This window comes from Bombus huntii, chromosome 7, assembly GCF_024542735.1.
Source record: "Bombus huntii isolate Logan2020A chromosome 7, iyBomHunt1.1, whole genome shotgun sequence".
NCBI classification, from domain to species: domain Eukaryota; kingdom Metazoa; phylum Arthropoda; class Insecta; order Hymenoptera; family Apidae; genus Bombus; species Bombus huntii.
Window position 1 is genome coordinate 15038517 of NC_066244.1, and position 17610 is coordinate 15056126.

General features: G+C 38.4%; 1 protein-coding gene and 1 long non-coding RNA gene across 3 annotated transcripts in view; one reads left to right on the top strand and one right to left on the bottom strand.

Moving 5' to 3' along the window:
- Positions 1–17610, bottom strand: part of LOC126867893 (terminal nucleotidyltransferase 5C) — a 161865-nt gene that overhangs the window by 84002 nt on the left and 60253 nt on the right. The gene's annotated exons all lie outside the window — the stretch shown is intronic.
- Positions 3876–5568, top strand: LOC126867945 (uncharacterized). 2 transcript variants are annotated; one of them, XR_007690478.1, is made up of 4 exons: positions 3882–4246; positions 4367–4713; positions 4807–5250; positions 5344–5568. It is a non-coding gene; the product is annotated as an uncharacterized LOC126867945 (long non-coding RNA). The 2 variants fall into 2 exon arrangements; XR_007690477.1 differs by having other exon boundaries at positions 3876–4246; positions 4807–5568.

Genomic DNA, 17610 nt, shown 5'->3' on the forward strand with positions numbered 1-17610 from the left:
GAGAATAACATTCAACATCCCACAACGCTCGCTTATATTTCTTGTAATTTTTGTTTAATAAATATCACATAATATTACTTCAATACAAACATTGTGTCTTCCACAGATTATTAATCTTAATTTCGAGATTAAATTCTAAGAAAAATCAACGATTACACTGATGTCATCCTGTACTTCGTTATCGTTAAATTTCTGTTTTCAGGACAGAAAAAACAAATAAAAACAAAATCACATAAAAGCTCCGCTCCCCCAGCGGCTTAAATGCAAAGAATATATTAAAACAAAAAATTTAAAAAGCCAACACATAATATAGTATGGCTACGTCGTACCGTCGCGTATCGGTACTTTTACCTAACACATCTTATCAAAATTTATAGTTTATTGTGAATGCCCAAATGCATTAAAATGCATCTTGGTCTAATAAACGTTATTTAAAAAAAAAAAAAAATATCGTTAAATTTCTTTAACAAATAATTCAAATTTACAATCTGCTAATTCCTATAGTTAATAACAATGTAAATAATGGTAGAATTAACGAGAAATCAACGTGCTCTGAACTGAACACCAAGAGAAAATATGTCGTTTTAGAGTTTACAGAACTTTCCACTTATATTTTAAAGCTCGAACTTTGCTCTACATTATTCCAAGGAGGTATAATTTTATGAATATGGACTTTAAGTGCGGGTTTAAAAAAAGATCGAATTAAATGCTTCTCGCTTATAAATATGCTAATGGTTTATTAACGTCAACAAGGTAATTCTTCCCCCGTTTCTTTCGATTATTAAATGCATATTGTTACACGCCTTGTCGCCCAAACGTGACAAGGGAAAGTTTGAACGCACACACTGGCGAAAGAAATAATGGTCACCGCTGGGGAACCTTTTGCATGATAAAAGTCATAATTTATAAGTTATAAACTTCTGTTACTGTTGTTTTATTACCAAACTCGTTACTTGCTATGCTGGACAAAGAGTCGATTAAGACTGACAAGTCGCGACATTTTACTGTCCACGTTAATTCTTTCTCTTGCGTAGCCAGTAACAAGTAACTCTATAAAGTTACGAAAATTCCGTACGACAGGAGTTTATTACCTGAAACTTATGATCTGTGAAAATTCGTTAATTGATTGAATTTAATATTTCCAGCAAAGATTTATCAATCATTAGGTAGCAAGTAACACAAGTTTGATAATAAAACCGTAAAATTGTAAAACTGTAAAAATCGTTTCTACGGCAAAAGCCGATATAATCTAAAACTTATTGCTTGTCAAAATTCACCTGCGTATAAAAAAACCTCAAGAGAATTCAAATTCACAAATACGTACGTACGTGTATAGAAAAGACGCTAGATATTTGATAAAAGGACCGTAATCGAACGGAAATTGGCGTCGATTAAATAATCATGTGGTCAGAGCAGATGAAACACGCCGAACCGCCATACAAATCGCAGAGCTTTCGACGCCGATGCAAAGGGAATGAAAAAAGATGCATCGACGAAGTTCCAAAGACACTTTTAGGTCAAACAGTTATCGCAGGTTATTGACTCTGCATCAGATCGTTACTTTCACGTCATAGTATTGGTCTGTGGTGCTTTTAAATGGAAGCCGCGGTTTATCTATTCTAGGATGCGCTACATTGTCAACGCGTGTCATTCATCGATGCTCGTGTAAGAATTCGCGCGTTTCAAATTGCTCATTATCTTTTGCAACTGGACAACAGTAGGTAGACAAAAAAGGGGACAACGAAAGAGAGAAATGAATTTCATTACGTGTTTATTCGCAATCTTTAACATCGTTCAAAATGTTTATTTTTAATATGTATCATTAATATGTATCATTCTGACTCGAAGGGTAAAAATAATCTTAATAAAGATATGGACCATTGGTTTATCGCTAAAAGCTCGATAAAGCAAGTTTACGAGTCGTATACTTCATGAAAATAAGACACTTGCACAATAATTTGCCAACTAACGATATTAGTAAATTAGATTATAAATTGTAGGCTAGAAATTTCTGTTTTACAACCGTCTAATTTTTTGTCAGATAGGATAGTCAGGTAACATTTTGTAACCGAGGAAGAATTTATAAAATTGTAACTTCTTTAGCAATTTGTAACTTTATTCGAACGAGTGCATAACACCTATAAAAATATTACGTGTATATGTTGTGTGATCCATAAATCACCTAATCTTGGCCGATCGATGTAAGTCGTATTCTTATTGACTCGAAACAAAAAGGTATTTTTAATCCGGATACGGTCCGGTTTCTCGGTTTCAGGGAAGATCACTTCCCAGACTTCATTTGAATTTTCGACCGGCTGACTGATTAACTTGAAGATATCGCATCGCGTCCACCTAACGTTGCTCACCGACTAACGAACATAAGTATATCTGTATGTTAATCGTCCGAATTGTTCACGTGAATTTCTGGAAAAACCGGTCGTTCCAGTATCCACCATGAACGAGTCAAAGCTGCGTCCTCATCATCCTCTTCGCGATGAAGAGAAAAAGGAAGTCGTCAAGACACAATACGATGAATCTCGAATGTTTGCGCTTCGCGTGCGTGGTTGTTCATGTTTGTTGGTGGCTCGAGGATCTTTTATTGGTCCGTAGTGGAAAAATTTTTTTCAAGCAAACAACTTTTATCTGCGCGCGATGCGATATAATTTTGATACATTTTTAAAAATATGTATTTGGAGGTGGAATTTGTACATCGTTTTTGTTACGAAATGAATGATATATAGAATGATATGAACAGGTACATTATTGTAAAATATCGAATAATACTCTTTAAAAAGTAATCGATCAACGTGAACTTCACTTTTATCTTAGGTGCTTCTGGAAAATTTGAAGTACAATTTTGAATAAAAATGTGAAAGAAATATCCACGTATATATGTACTTCGTAATACATAATAACTTCTATAAAAACAACTAGGTCAGTGACATGTGTTAAAAATCATCAATTTCGAGATATCTACAATATTGTCTCTAAAAATGAAGTATTTGCTCCGATACGAGCGTCGTAAGTATTCAATCATATTACAGAACAAGAAGAATGCAACACTCACACTCTCAAAATCCAAAGAATATCAGTAAAATCATAAAAGACAAAATTTGTTTATTATGAACGGATCAAGTATAATGATCAAATCACCCTCATCATCAAAGAAATGTACTTCCCTTAGTTGTGTCATTTTTTCAGCAATTCTGTCTTCAATTACAATCTACATCCATCTTTATTCAAAACGAAAAAAAGGTGGCAAAAGGAAAGAAAGTAAAAAAAGTGTAATGGAAATATAACATAGAACGACACTGAAGAATATCGTGCAGGTGCAGCAACAATATGCTGCGAGAGGACGTGTGCAGGAAACGTATGAGCGCAACGAAAGAACAACGAGTGGCACAGCACCGTGCTCGGCGAGCTCGAACGAGAAAGATTTGTTCATTATTAAATCATCGAGTAACTACCACAATGCATTTCCTGAAAAATTTACTTCCCTTACTGTCAGTTGCCTAGCAATTTTTCCCCTTCCATTACGATCTATACCCATGTTTACGCAAAATAAAAAAAGAACAAGTAAAAGAACGTAATCGAAAGACGAGATGGAACGAGATCGAAGGATGCTGGACAGGAGCAGCAACAATATGCTGCGAGAGGACGTGTGCGGGCAACGTACGAGCGCAACGAAAGAGCAACGAGTGGCAGAGCATCGTGCGCTCCGAGCATGGGCAAAGTGAAGGTGTCGATGACGTAATATGCGGCAACCGTGATATATAGTTAGAGAGAAAAGTGGGGTTGCTCGTGACGGTAAAGGTGGACCGCGTGGTGGGGGGCGGCTTGTCACAGAGGCGATGGGATGGGGGTGGGGCGAGTGCATCGAGTGCGCGCAAGCGCAACGACGCGCAACGCTGCGCTGTTCTGTGTTGCGCAGTCGCCACGGCGACCGTCAAGGACGTTCGCGCTCGGTGCGCCGCACCAAGCATCCGACAGAGACAGAGAGCAACAGTTAGGAATTACTCGAATAGTTCGGGATATTTGTGTAAAAATAATTATATACTCGGTTGCATTCTTTTTCGTCGAAATAATTCGAAAAGCTAGCCGAACGATCCCACGTTTCCTCGTAAAATGGTAAATAGTTTCCAAGTATATGTGTATTATGTAAAACAGCCAATGAGGTAATTGATCGACCGTATGTTAGAGAAATAGCGATCGAAATGATCGATACGTGTCTTCGATTTCATCAAAGGTATGTATTTCGAAAGTGACAGCACGTATGGCGGAAATTGTTGGGGTTAATTGATTCGATTTTAAGCGAGTTTCGTGGGTTTGATCTGAGCGTTGAAAGGTAAGGATGGTATGCTTTTAGGGATATTACGTAAACATCTGGGAAAGAAGCGGTGTGACTATGTTTTAGGAAGTAGATAGCTGTGAAAGTTTTAGACCTTTCCCTGGGTTATGTCCATAGTGATCGATGTCGTTACATCTGCCTATGCGAATATACTCCGCAATGTGTAATATACCGATGTATAAGTTAATAAGTCGCGTTATTCGCGGTATCTGCAACGAAACAAAAACTTGTAGTATCTCTTGGAAACAACTGTTAACCTTTCACAAGTTCCTAACCTTAAATACCCTTCACGCGTTCTATTCAAAAATTCTCAATATGGTTTCTTGATAGAGCAACAACACCAAAAAGGAGGGATATAAAGATCGGTAAGTCAAACAAACGAAAAAAGAAAGCAAGCGAACGAAATAAAAGGTATATGGAACCAACTAAACACACTACTAAGACTAAATGTAACACAGACGCGTAGGAGAGAGAGGATGTGGCCAGAATACTACAAGTGTATACACGAGCGACAAAGAGAGCAAGTATTATCGAATAAGCGGGTGTAAGAGAGAAACGAAGAGACAGAGAAAGCGAGGGTTGCCGGACAGAGACTAGACGCTAGGCCAGCGACTGAGAGAACGAGTAACGAGCGAGAAGGCGAATGGTCGTACGTAGGTTAAAAGAAGACAGATAGAGAGTGAAAGAGTGCCTTCTGTCTGCCGCACCCGCGAATCGACGAATTCGAGCCACTCGATCGGCCTCGAGCGGCCTTGGATGTATCGCGGCCGGAGTGCAGGGCGGAGCGAGATTGCTGCTCGCTTTCCAGGGTATTTCCATGGTACCTCTTGGAACAAGTTTCCATCTCTTAACCAAATGAGTCGAGCGTTTTCGCCAATGAACGATTGCCTCCCTCGCATATGGTAATCATACATCACATTGGATAGCGATAGAACCGAAGTTGAAGTTTCTTATAGAGTTGTATGTAATTCGATGGATTGTTTCTACATTTGTAGATGTGGTTTTGACGTTGATTTTGGGAAACATGGAAAATATAGAAGAAAATATGGAAAGTGATATCTGAAACCCGTAGATGCGGTGAAGGATGCTCGGCGCTCGGCGGCCTTGAGGAATTAATTGATTTTGGCCAGACCTATAGCTTCTTCAACTTGAACGTACTAAATTAACAATATATTGCGCTGTAAACGTCAAATTAAAAATATCCTATAAAAATACAAAAATACGTTTTAATCCTTTTTCTCCTCTTTTTTAGACGAAGTTAACAAACGAGTAACATTATCATTTTAATTTTTCAGCAACTCATTAAACTGTAAACGAACGTTCTATGAATATGTAAAAGTACATCGAAAATCTCTTTCTTCCATTTCTTTTTTAAACACAAGAAGTTTTTGTATAATGAAAAAAGACACGCGTACATTGATTTTTTCAATTAACCGACGATTTAATGGCAAAGTAGATAGATATTAGAAAGTATTCCGATTGATCGTGCACGAATAAATATGTACGATCGAACATGCCTTCGGCGACGTGCAATCTCTTAAAATCCTTACGAAGCCGGTCTCACCGCAGTCAACTTTTACTTCGTTAGAAAAGTCCGGTGTCTATTCAAGGCCATCGGGTTATCGATCAAAGCCGCGAGCGAGCCTCTAATAATACGAAAAACCGATCCCTTTCATCAAGCGAATCGCTTGAAATTGTAACACAATATGCGTCGCGGTTTCTTGCGCGCAACAACGCGCCCGCGAACACGTCCGCCAACCGACCAGTGTTTAATTGCACGATCAAAGAAATCCTTCGGTTTTAATGCTGTCAAACAGCTGAAAGCTAACAGCTGTTAGGTGGTGTCGACACCGGTCGATCGAATTTTCCGCCATTGAATCGAATTAATCCGCCACCCGATTATCCGCAGATTAGCGTCGTGTCCTTTTCGTATCTGTTCAATTCTCATCGGAAATTTTACCGATTTTTTTGTATCGTAATATTGGTAAATCGTGACCTATTATTATTGACAAAAACTAAAAATCATTATACTCTGAAGTAAATTACTATGTCCTGCTAAATTATTATTATATCTCTATCGTAGATTTTTCTTCCATCTCTACGTAAAACTCGAAGGAATATAACCAAATTCGGGAGAAAAATCGACCAAAAGCGTAACTTCCCACGCTACGATCCATTCCTGTCCATTTTCTACACAACAATTTTAAATTTCCAAGATCCCACACTTCCCTCCCCTCTGTGTACCAATAAATTACTACGAGCAATTACAAGGACGCACTTTTGATTAAAGTCCGACGTTTCCGGACCATTTACCAATGATATACAACGGTAGCAACGAACGCCGCCTACAAATCACCGATAAATCACGTTCCAGTCGGATTCGCGATGGTACGTAATTACTCACGGTTTACGCTTTTCGCGATGCGATCGAATTGAAAGGCCTAAGGTGTCCTCTACGCCCTATGCCCTACGTGACACGATTTTCAGGTGATCGGAGAACAAATGGACAATGCTGTTCGCAACGCACGCCAACATATACATACAAAGAACATACAGAGAGAGAGAGAGAGAGAGAGAGAGAGAGAGAGAGAGAGAGAGAGAGAGAGAAAGAGAGAGGGAGAGAGGGAGGAAACCAAAGAGATTGTAGCTTTTTTCTTTGTTCACCCAGCGACTAAAGTCACTGCAGGTTGGAAAAAAAAGTTTTGCATAATGCATAACCACAGTAGCGCGCGGCTACGCGGATATAGGTGCGAGACCGGCTAAATCAATGACCCGCGTTATAGTTGATCGAGCGTGTTTCGCCATCGTGGGATCTACGCCGTTTCTCCTCCTTCGTTCGATCGTAACAAAGACACTTTTATCTATGCACCCACCAGCCATATCCTCGTTGTCCATAACCTGATCTCTCTCTTTGCATAAATACGTGTATGCATCGACTAGGACAGATCGATCGTGTGCTTGGAGAAAGTACAGGGGAGAAGTTGATTTTAAACACGTAATTGTGATCGTGATTCACGGGGAAAATCGTGGTTTAAAAGTGCAGGTTACAGCGCACATTGAATTCTTTTCAAACGAGGATTCTGATAATTTCATGCGAACCGTGTATGATCTGAGCCGAAGTTTCTAGCCGATGTAATCGCCATTCACGGCGAAAATTGTGGCTTGAAGGTGGAAGTTGAAGTGCTGGTTATTCGCGTATTCTTTTTCGAGGAGAGTTCGAATAATTCGTTTCGGATTGTATCGTCCGAGTAAGAGAGTATAGAGAGTCTGAAGCTAGAGGGAACATCTTCATACGACGAAATTGATTACAATGGGAAACTTGATTAGATTAGAGATATTTTGTGAAGCATTCTGAAATTTGACATCTTTTCCTTTAGTATTGTTTTTTAGATTCCGTCTCATAGCGATGGGCCAATCCTTTGAAAATAAAACAGAATGTCTAGCGACCAGTTGTATTCGAAAGCCGAATACGAAATCTTTAGGAAACTATAAGGAAACTAAAGCAGCTTTAGGAAACTATAAAAATCTATTAACAGATATATTAAACGTTTCTAATTGTATCGAACGTTGCATCGTTCCTTCGGTCTCCTTAATATTAGGTCGTCCGAAAAGTTTCTTTCGTTTTATAAGGAAATATCGGATACACAACGTTTCCCGTTTTATATTGTTTTATCGAATTACGTACGATCCGTTTTGTTTTATCAAGATAAAGATCACAACGTCCGTTAGATTAGGTTTCATGTTCGTATAAAGATGCGTTGTTGTAAAAGACGTGTCTGTAAAAGAAAGATACTTTTCGGACAACCTAATACATTACAAACGACAAACGAATCCCAGAAACAATTGTTATCGGCGTCACCACCAAACGCTATGTCAGCAAGTACCTCGCTCTACCGACACGAAGTTACACAACGAACGATTGCTCACGGTTACTCAGAGTCTCATAATCGAAGCTAAGCATCGACAGATCGATCGGCCGTCGAGTCGATGCATCGGTCTTTAATTCGCCGGAAGATAATTAGAAAGTTTGATTAGAAGAAAAGAATAAATTGGTTAAAATCTCAATTGGAAAACACAATTCACGACGTGTTGCGTAAGATAAAGGTCCGCGAGCGTTGCAGCACGACCCGACGTAATCTTGCGCAATTATGCTCTTGCTGCACACTATTCGCAAGAATTTAATCGGTGATAAGCGAGCGGTCGGTGTGCGTGAGTCTGTGTGTCGCGGCCAGGATCGAGAAACGCGGTATTTTCACGGATATCGTTAGGAAATTGTACGAGAGTTTTTCTGAACGAGCGAACCGCCGCGCCGCTATCGCGAAACAGATGTCCGCGCGACGCTTGCGTAACGACAGTACAATTACATACATATACGTTAATAACAACGAAATCTGAAATAACAACGAACAGCGAGGGAAAAGAGAAATGCGATAAATCTGCGACGCTCGAGAGCAAAATTACAATGTAGAGATAAATCATGCTGTGGTACGAGAGTTTGCGAGTAAGACACATAACAGATAAATAATATAAAAGTAGGTAAATGAAAGTTAGTTCGAAAAGATTAGATCGTCTTAAGCGAAAACATGGGTCGCCTTTGACAATTTTTTGGGGAGCAAGTTGTCAAGTAAATCGAAACTGTGTTCGAAATTATTTTATATTAGGTTGTCCGAAAAGTTTCTTTCGTATTATAAGGTGATAATAGACGAACAACAATTTCTGTTTTATATTATTTTATTGAATTAAGTATGATCCATTTCGTTATATTTCTATTATTATCTTCGTGCATAATTCGATAAACTAATATAAAACAAAAAACATTGTGCGTCTATTATTTCCTTATAAAACGGAAGAACGTTTTTCGGACAACCTAATATATCTCGGTGAGTATAGAAGTATTTTTTCAACAAAATAACGGTGTTCGATTAACTTGTTTGGCGGCAAAAATAGCAGGGAGAACTGGTTGACACGTTTATCGAATCTTTTCGTGTACTTTTTTGAAAATTTTATTAAAATTTCACCTTTGTGATATTGCATAATTAAATTCTAAAGAAAAAGAAGAAAGAAGAAGCTTTTCACCCTCCGAAATAGTTCTTAAATATAGTTCTATGCTTGTAACACGAGAAGATACGAGGAGTATGATGTAACGAGAAGAAAGGAATTATTCAAACTTTTCAAGAGCAAGAACAGAAGTTGGTCGTTTTTTGTCTCTAAGAGCGACTCTTTCTTTCTTTCTTTCTTTTCCTTCTTTTTTTCTTTTCCTCCAGTCAAAGGAGCTACTATTCACTGGAAACCTGCGCTCGTTAAAAATAACGATGCTATCTGCAGCGGCCGATCTCGCCTGAATGTTAATTCACTTTCTACGGTGGTAAACTGGTCAATCACGTTCCGATTGAAAAATGGTTTGACACGATTTACATTTTACGGTAAATTCGCTGGCAACGATCTACCGGATCGAGTTTAGCCAATACTCGGCGCACAGGCTTAGTCGCAGCCTTGAAAGCAGTCTCTTCCAGATTCTTGTTTTTTAGATCATATCACTTGGGATACGTAACGCAAGAGGTAAAGCAGGTTCATCGTGTATTTATGTCATCAGTTGTACGAGTGGTATGATTTAACTTGGGTCAGACGGATCTTGATCTTGGAAGTTGATAACAGCGTCGATATTGGCTTAAATAGCATGAATTAATTAAATATTGTTGGAAACTTCGTTATCTCTTATCATTGTTATAGCCTCAATTACTTCGCACTTTTATTATTCTTTGTTTCAGAATTTTTATCTTTATTTGAGAATTACAAATTAACTTGCGTAATATTTTATTTTTCCTCTTCGCGATAAATTAATAAAAATACTTTATACTTTTCAGAATTATTTATTAATATTAATGAAAGTATATATTTTTATCGCGACGACAATTACAAATGATATCTACATCGTATTTCAGTGTAATAACTATTATATACGTAAATTGTAACAAAAAGAAAATACATTGCGACATATGGGAAAAGAACGTGAAATAACGTGAACGATAAATAAGAAACAGTGTGAGAAAGAGGAGATAGAGTAGATGGAGTGGAAAGGAAGGATAGAAGAACTTTAGATATTGTGTATAATAAGCAAAAAGCAGAACCATGTATCTCGATAAGGGAATTGTTATCTTAAGTAAAAAGAAACTATTATATAAATGAAATAACCGAAGTTTCCCCAACAAATTAGAAGCATCGAGTGCGTATCTCTTTCCAGCAACGACAGATCGGTAGAGTCTTCACGCGTTTGTAGAAAATCTAGAGATGCAAAAACGTGCACGACGCATACAGTATGCAAAGTTACGCGAAGCGTACGAAGTAAAGTATTCGTTGTAACATTTACAGGGTGAAATAAGTTTCTCTGTAAGTTTCATTTCTTCCAGTACCTTCGTAAAGATACGAATTTGCACAAATATCCGCAATCGCGTATTTTTCCACTTCGACTGCACTTCCTTAAACTCTGGTCACAGCAACCAACGAGCAAAAGAAGAAAGCCAGGAATTGCAAAAAACGAGCAATCGAACAATTAATAGAAGTAGCGAATTCTTGCGTGTCTCTAGCGTCTCAACTGTGTTAAGTATGAGCGTTTCTCCATGGAATCCCGACCAGTTCTCCATAAATATGCCGGCGACAAGAGATTCTTGCGTTCTCATGGCCGAACGATAGTGATCGCATGGAAGAAAGGAAAAACGTGGGGCAGCGCAGGAAGATGAAATGGATATCCCTCTTTTACGTTGAAAACCACGCGCGAACATTGCTGGAATTCTACCGAAACGTGGCGTAATGCAACGCAGGTTGCCGATTGCGGTCCCATTGCACGTGATTGTAACTAAAATTGGCAGTCGGACGTACGAAATGTCGATGGAGCGGTATGGAGCTTAGGGGAACGTGTTAGTTGCGTTTCGAGCGAAAATTAACTGGTCATTGGCGGGAAATGATGAAAACGGCCTGTGAATTTTCTAGTATGAGCATATGGTGATAATTTGATTGCTCGGGAAATTCATAGCGTTTTTAAAATTGGGAAATTTCAATAAGATTCGCGTATGACCGAAGAACGTGCCAAAAATATTGGATCTCATCGTCGGTTGAAGTATGCAGCGTGAGTAGCTTCCATTTATGAGATAGAAATTATTTCGATTCTTGCTAATTACTTTATTTAATGATAAGAAACCTATCCATCAATGTAATAAATGCTTGAATCGAAATTATTTAGAGCACAGAAAGAACAGCATGAAGATTTCGTTTTTCAAAGTAAATAGACAGGAATGCTAAAATAGTCTTTGAAGGGGAAATTTCATCCTGAATTACTCTTCCTTTTATAAATAATTCGATATTGCCAGGGTCTACATGCAAAACATCAAAGAGATGTTTCCACTCTTGCGAATCTACGTTTCGCTTCATCAAAGAAATTTCAATTTCTCCTTGAAATTCTTTGAGAAATTCGTAGAAAAATTGAATACAAAATATTCTGATTAAAGAAAGGCAGAACGGATCGAGTTACTTTCCAAAAGTTGATTCCCACCTAAGGATCCTTTGTTACCAGATAGAAACCGCTACTGTGCCTAAAGATACACAAGTCTGTACTTGTATAGCAACTGCAAACACGATGTTCGATCGTTGTCTAACATCTTGCCTCTATTCGTGCTTGTAATCGAAGCCCAACATTGATTGGCACGATACCGTGCGTACAAAGGATAAACGTTAGAGTACGGTGTTGTCTTTTAAGTGTCACTCGGTGCATTGCTTGTAACACAATATGAATTGTGTACCTGAATCGATATGAACATTCTTGAAAATCGTATAAAGCGTGTTCAGCTTTGCACATCAGCATGATACAAAGGAACGAAAGAAAACGTGAATCTATTAAATATTCGTAGGTGATCCACTACTGTGACCATTCCTACGATGGATTCAAAGCGAATCATTACACATTTCCTGACGGAAGTGTTTCGATTAGAATTTTATGAACATGGATTTTTCTAAAAATAGAAATCTGTCAAGTGACTAAGCACAAGCACCCATTGTTCTTAGTCATACAGACACAACTTTAAGAAAAAACAAATTACTTATTAGATCGTGGATTTTTATACATTTGCATTTTATACAACGCACGTAAATGTAGAAAAATGAGAATGAAATAGTAACAATTAAAGTATAAATACAATACGCAAGTAATTTATCAAGGATGAACTATATTTTGCGACGGTTAAAAGCTAGACACACCTTTGATCGAGTTTCGTTTATTATCAAATATCATTGTTTAATTTCGTTATCGAATATCTGTGAAAATATTTATAATTCGCATGAATATTCTACGAACCAAGTATTACAACCCACGTCCTGAAAATCTCATCTTTCACGGATACGAATTTTAATGGAATCTAATCGAGCGTTTTACGTTAGCCAGAGGAAGCGATTGAAAGAGAAATAGTACGAGCAATCACCATAAGCTGACCTTTGTATCCGTCTGACAGGGAATGGAAATGTTTAATGCCAGCCGTACAACCAATTCAGACAATTAAGTCGGCGTCGTTTAATACAATCACGAGTCCGACTAATTAAAACTTTCAGTTATTCAATACGATAATCGTGAACACTGGAAGGAAGTTAATGCCACAGGAAACGGTTTCGGTAGATTATGCGAGTAAAAACATTTTCATGCCGGTTCAACGGATGATAAAACGACGTAAATGTTTGAGTTTAATTCCCGGTTTCCCCGACAGATATATTTATTCTGTGGTGTTGTGTGAGTCGTAATAACTATCCATTTTAACCATATTCCGGACTAATATACTTCTTTACCGTGTTGATGTCGAAGGAGCAATCACCCAGGAAGCAAGAGTATAACAGAGAGTAACAAGAGCATAATCGAATCTCAAGAAAATTGTCTTTGCGAATTCTTTACAAAGAATGAAGTGGATTTTTGCTTGCTGAGTGACACAATTTGTGTTTCATTCATCTTCGTTATTGAAAAGTATCGCGAGAATCACTTGCACTCGACGATCTTCATTTATATCGGTTTGGTAACTAAGTAATTGCGATTGTCAATACTACCTAATGACAAAATTCGCAACCACTTAGTTGACAGTCTAATATTTAGAGATTTCACGGTTCTTTTTCAAACATCTTACACTTTCACGAATATTGTCTGATTTTTGGTTAAAAAGAAATTTTTAGGATCATAGTCTTACGTGATTAGACTGCGGATGTTAATACAATTTTATACTTTTATGAATATATCTAAAGAGACGTAATTTGAATAGAAATTTGTTTCATCTACGTTCTAATGTCACGATAAGTACTCTATTTTGGATGATTTATATATTCTTGTATATTATGTGTATTTTGTAGACTTTTAGAAATTCTTAGATCTTCCCAAAATGCATAAATATCTGCAGTCCATACACGACGCACGTTTGTTCCGCAACTGTATTCAGCGACTGTCCTGAAGAAATGTAATTATTGTGAATATACTGCGGCGAGGAATTGTATTTAAATATTATAAATACGAATATTCCTAGAAAGACTGTAATAAACCTGCCCTCTTCACGATTACTGGATATATCTACTAAAATACAAGACCCGAAGAGTAGACAGGTTAAATACCTTCAAGTAGAATGTATTGGCCGATGAAATTCTTTGGTCATTGAAAGGTTAAACAAGAATGTTTGATCGAGTCGCGGTGAAAAAGCAGAGGAATAAGAATAGACGAACCTGGAGAAGCGGGAAAACGAAGCTGAAGTGGGAGGCAGTGGAAGATATCGATTTACCTGTCGTGGCTGCGAGCTGTTGCACACCTGTTGCTAATACAGTTGCAACTTTCGCTGGTCACTGCGCACGCGAACATGCTCACCTATGGTCCTTCGTCGTGATAAATTAAACGGCTGGGTTACCGAACGATCGTATGCGTTTCTGAATCATTCTCGATTCATCGATCATCGTTTTTTTTTACGATTGGCCCTGATTGTCGACGCTTACTTGGAATCGATAGTTTTATGGAAATTCTAAAAGAAAAAGTCGCAGAGGATGTACTTGTTGAGGTTTAATTTGCTGGGATCTACACGACAGAAAAACGACGACGAAAAGACAAATCGTAAAAGTCTAACGGTGTTTGTAAAAATTACGTAGCTTCAATAGGTTCTTTATCTTTTTGGAGCTATCAAATGATCAATATTTTTTTATGACAAGTATAAGGTTTATGTTTGGACCGTAGAGTAAACCGTAGGTATTTCTAAGTAACTAAAGCAAGACTTATTGACAGACAAACGATGAAGTTAAATGTTACGAAGATTTCACCGAAAATATAATTTCTTATCGAAAGTTGTAAATAAGGTTGCGGTTCAACCGCGTTAGAAGATAAAGTTTGTTGTGCTAGAATTTTCGATGCCGCAATTCCTTGGAAAAATTTTCCTGTATAGACAAAACAGAATCTCTCTTTATTAGCGCGAACATCGTTTGATAACGTCATTTCTTTTTTTTTTGTTTTTTCTTTTGTTTTCCAAGGAATAAATAGCTAGATAATTTGCAGTTATTTCCGACCAATTTTCAATCTAATTATTATTGCGGTTTGAATAAGCAGAAAGAATAGGAAGCCAGCTGCACGAGCTTGCAGCCAACGTTAAAATAATCTGCGGTACAAGTACGTAGGAAGAAAACGTATCAAATAGAATGTAGTAGACTAATAAAATCTAACACGAACAGAATCTAGTGGAATGTTTTAAAATGACCAGCCATCTAAAAATATTAATTATCACACTCGGAAGTAATGTATGAGAAATATGACGAAAAATAAGAATTTTGCCTTTGAAAAAATAAAAATCACGTGAAGTAGTGTCATAGTTGCTACAAGTTTCCAATGCCTGTGCTAATGAAATTTCAAATTTACATTATAAGTGTCCATGTAGGTACTACTTTATCATTGGCCACAGTACATACGATAGACTGTCTCGTATCGTCTCGATTTACACGTCATAATCTTGGAGCGCCGTGAATCTTGAAGAGCCTCCAACCGGTACGTCGGCCCGTGACCAAAAATGCACGTCACGGACCGTACGATCGTAACACGACGTCGCTTAAATTTTCTCGCCGCGATTTTTTCCTACGGGAAGGTGTCACGTGTTATGAGTCGTCACGAGTGAATTCTATTTACCTCTGTTTCGGCGCATGCACGATCTCGCTGGTAACCAATACGATTCGACACGGCTATCGTGCCAAAATTACGACGAGGCTCGCACGAAGAACGATGATCAGAGGCTGAGGACTTTTATGCAACTTTACATTCTTATACGCGTAATTGCAAAGCGATGGAGCCTGAATAGACATTTCTTTCGTTCAGCAAACATCGCGACAGCTGTGCTCGAGTATCCGAAGCTTAAAGCTCGATGTGTAAAACATGAATTTCGATATACTTGATTAAAGTTTGAAATTTGCAATATTACACCGGAAGAGTGGCATTTTTGTTGAAAATTAATTAATACGTAGCGATACGTTCGAATATTTGCAACCGTACGAATCTTTCTATTAAAATTCAATTTTCATCCTACAGGATCTCCCGGAGATAAAATTTTGATTGTTATTGATGACCGTTCCGATCGTTCGTTCCGATTTCTGGAAATATCTGTCGGTTGTAAATCGATCGAGTTCCGTGCCGCGAGCTCGCGGAGAAGAAAGAAAGGAAAAGGACAGGAGGAAGAAAAAAAAATGTTAACGAAACCGGTAGCGGCATGAAGGGAGAAAAAATCGATTTTCCTGTCACTTGCGACCTTCCACACTTCGAAACTGGTGAAAACCGACCTCTCGAGTTTTACATTGAGGCATTACGCAGGGTGTGGTAGGTAACGCACAAGGTTGACTACATTCACGCTGGCGCCATTATCTACTCGCTCGAACGAATTGTTAAAGGAACGAGTCTTAAAATTGTCCCCGTTTCGCTATCGAAAGGCGAATTCGATCGGCTGAACACCGACCAACCGCCTCGTCGAGGCGGTTTCCCGAAGGTTTCTCAACGATCTGACCTCCGTTCCATCGACAATCGGTTCTTTTCAACGATACAGCTGCCAACAGCCTTAAATATTCTTTTGGCTATTCTTTGATAGAAAAAGCGTCAGACAAGGTAAAGAAGATGGAGTCTTTTTCCTTTTCTTCGATGATTTAGTGCTTTTCTCAGCGATTCGAAGAAAAGAGATAGATTATCGTACTGCTGCACATAAGTCAATTTTAAAAGAGATTTCATACAGTTGCGAGATATAGAGCGAGAAGGCGGAGATCTTCGTACTCGAACAAACGTCAATTAGATTTATTAGCGTAAGAAAGCTGTACATCGAAGAGCTTGCTTGAGACAATTTCTTCGCTTCTACATAGATAGGTACCAACTCGTAAGAGGACAAAAGCGAGCAAAGAACAAGAAACCACGAAATTGGAAACATCTTACGTACAACTTGAAAGCTTTAGCCTTAAGAAGGATTTCAGTCTTGCGTCATTTTTACCTTCCTCTTGATCTTTACCTTCACGGAGTAACCATTTAAAAAAGAAGACAATAAACAGCCGTCGCTAAAAATAATAAGAAAGAGGAGGGCTCCTACCCAAACCTTCGCTCCTGCACAATGATCCCCTCCATCCCCAAAAAAGAGAAGAAAAAAAGAACATACAGAGAACCAAGGAAGAATAAACTAACAAATTAAAAACTCCTTCCATGTGATCTGAAACCTCCACCAGCTTGAAAAAACATCGTCTCTCAATTAGTGTCAACCAACTCTTTACCTTCATGGAATAATCAAGCAAGAAGGAAGATAATAAACAGTGGGAAGGAAAAAGAACCGAGATAAAAAGAAAGGAAAAGAAAAGAGGAATTGCAAAAAGGCGAAGCCCAGAGAAGTCGTTAACGTGAACGAAAGGAACGTTAGCATTGGTAACCAGAAAAGAATGCGGCCCGCTGTTTCGCAATGTCGCGAGAGGGACAAAGCAGCTGGTGCTTGTAGCCTTGTCGTATCGGTCGGTGCATAGTGATCGATAAAGGACCGTTAAATAATTAAACGGCGCATCTCGTGGGATTTATCGTAGACCAACACCTGGTAGGCGATAGCGCGGCCATTCGTATGGAATCGTATGGTTCGATCGATTCCACTTCGCGGCACGCCCTCAGCACATCGGGACAAGGCTTTTCAACCAAGCTCGAGCCGATTCATTCTCAACCTAATTCGTGCGCCATACGTGCACCACCGGTTTATCTATCGTCTTGT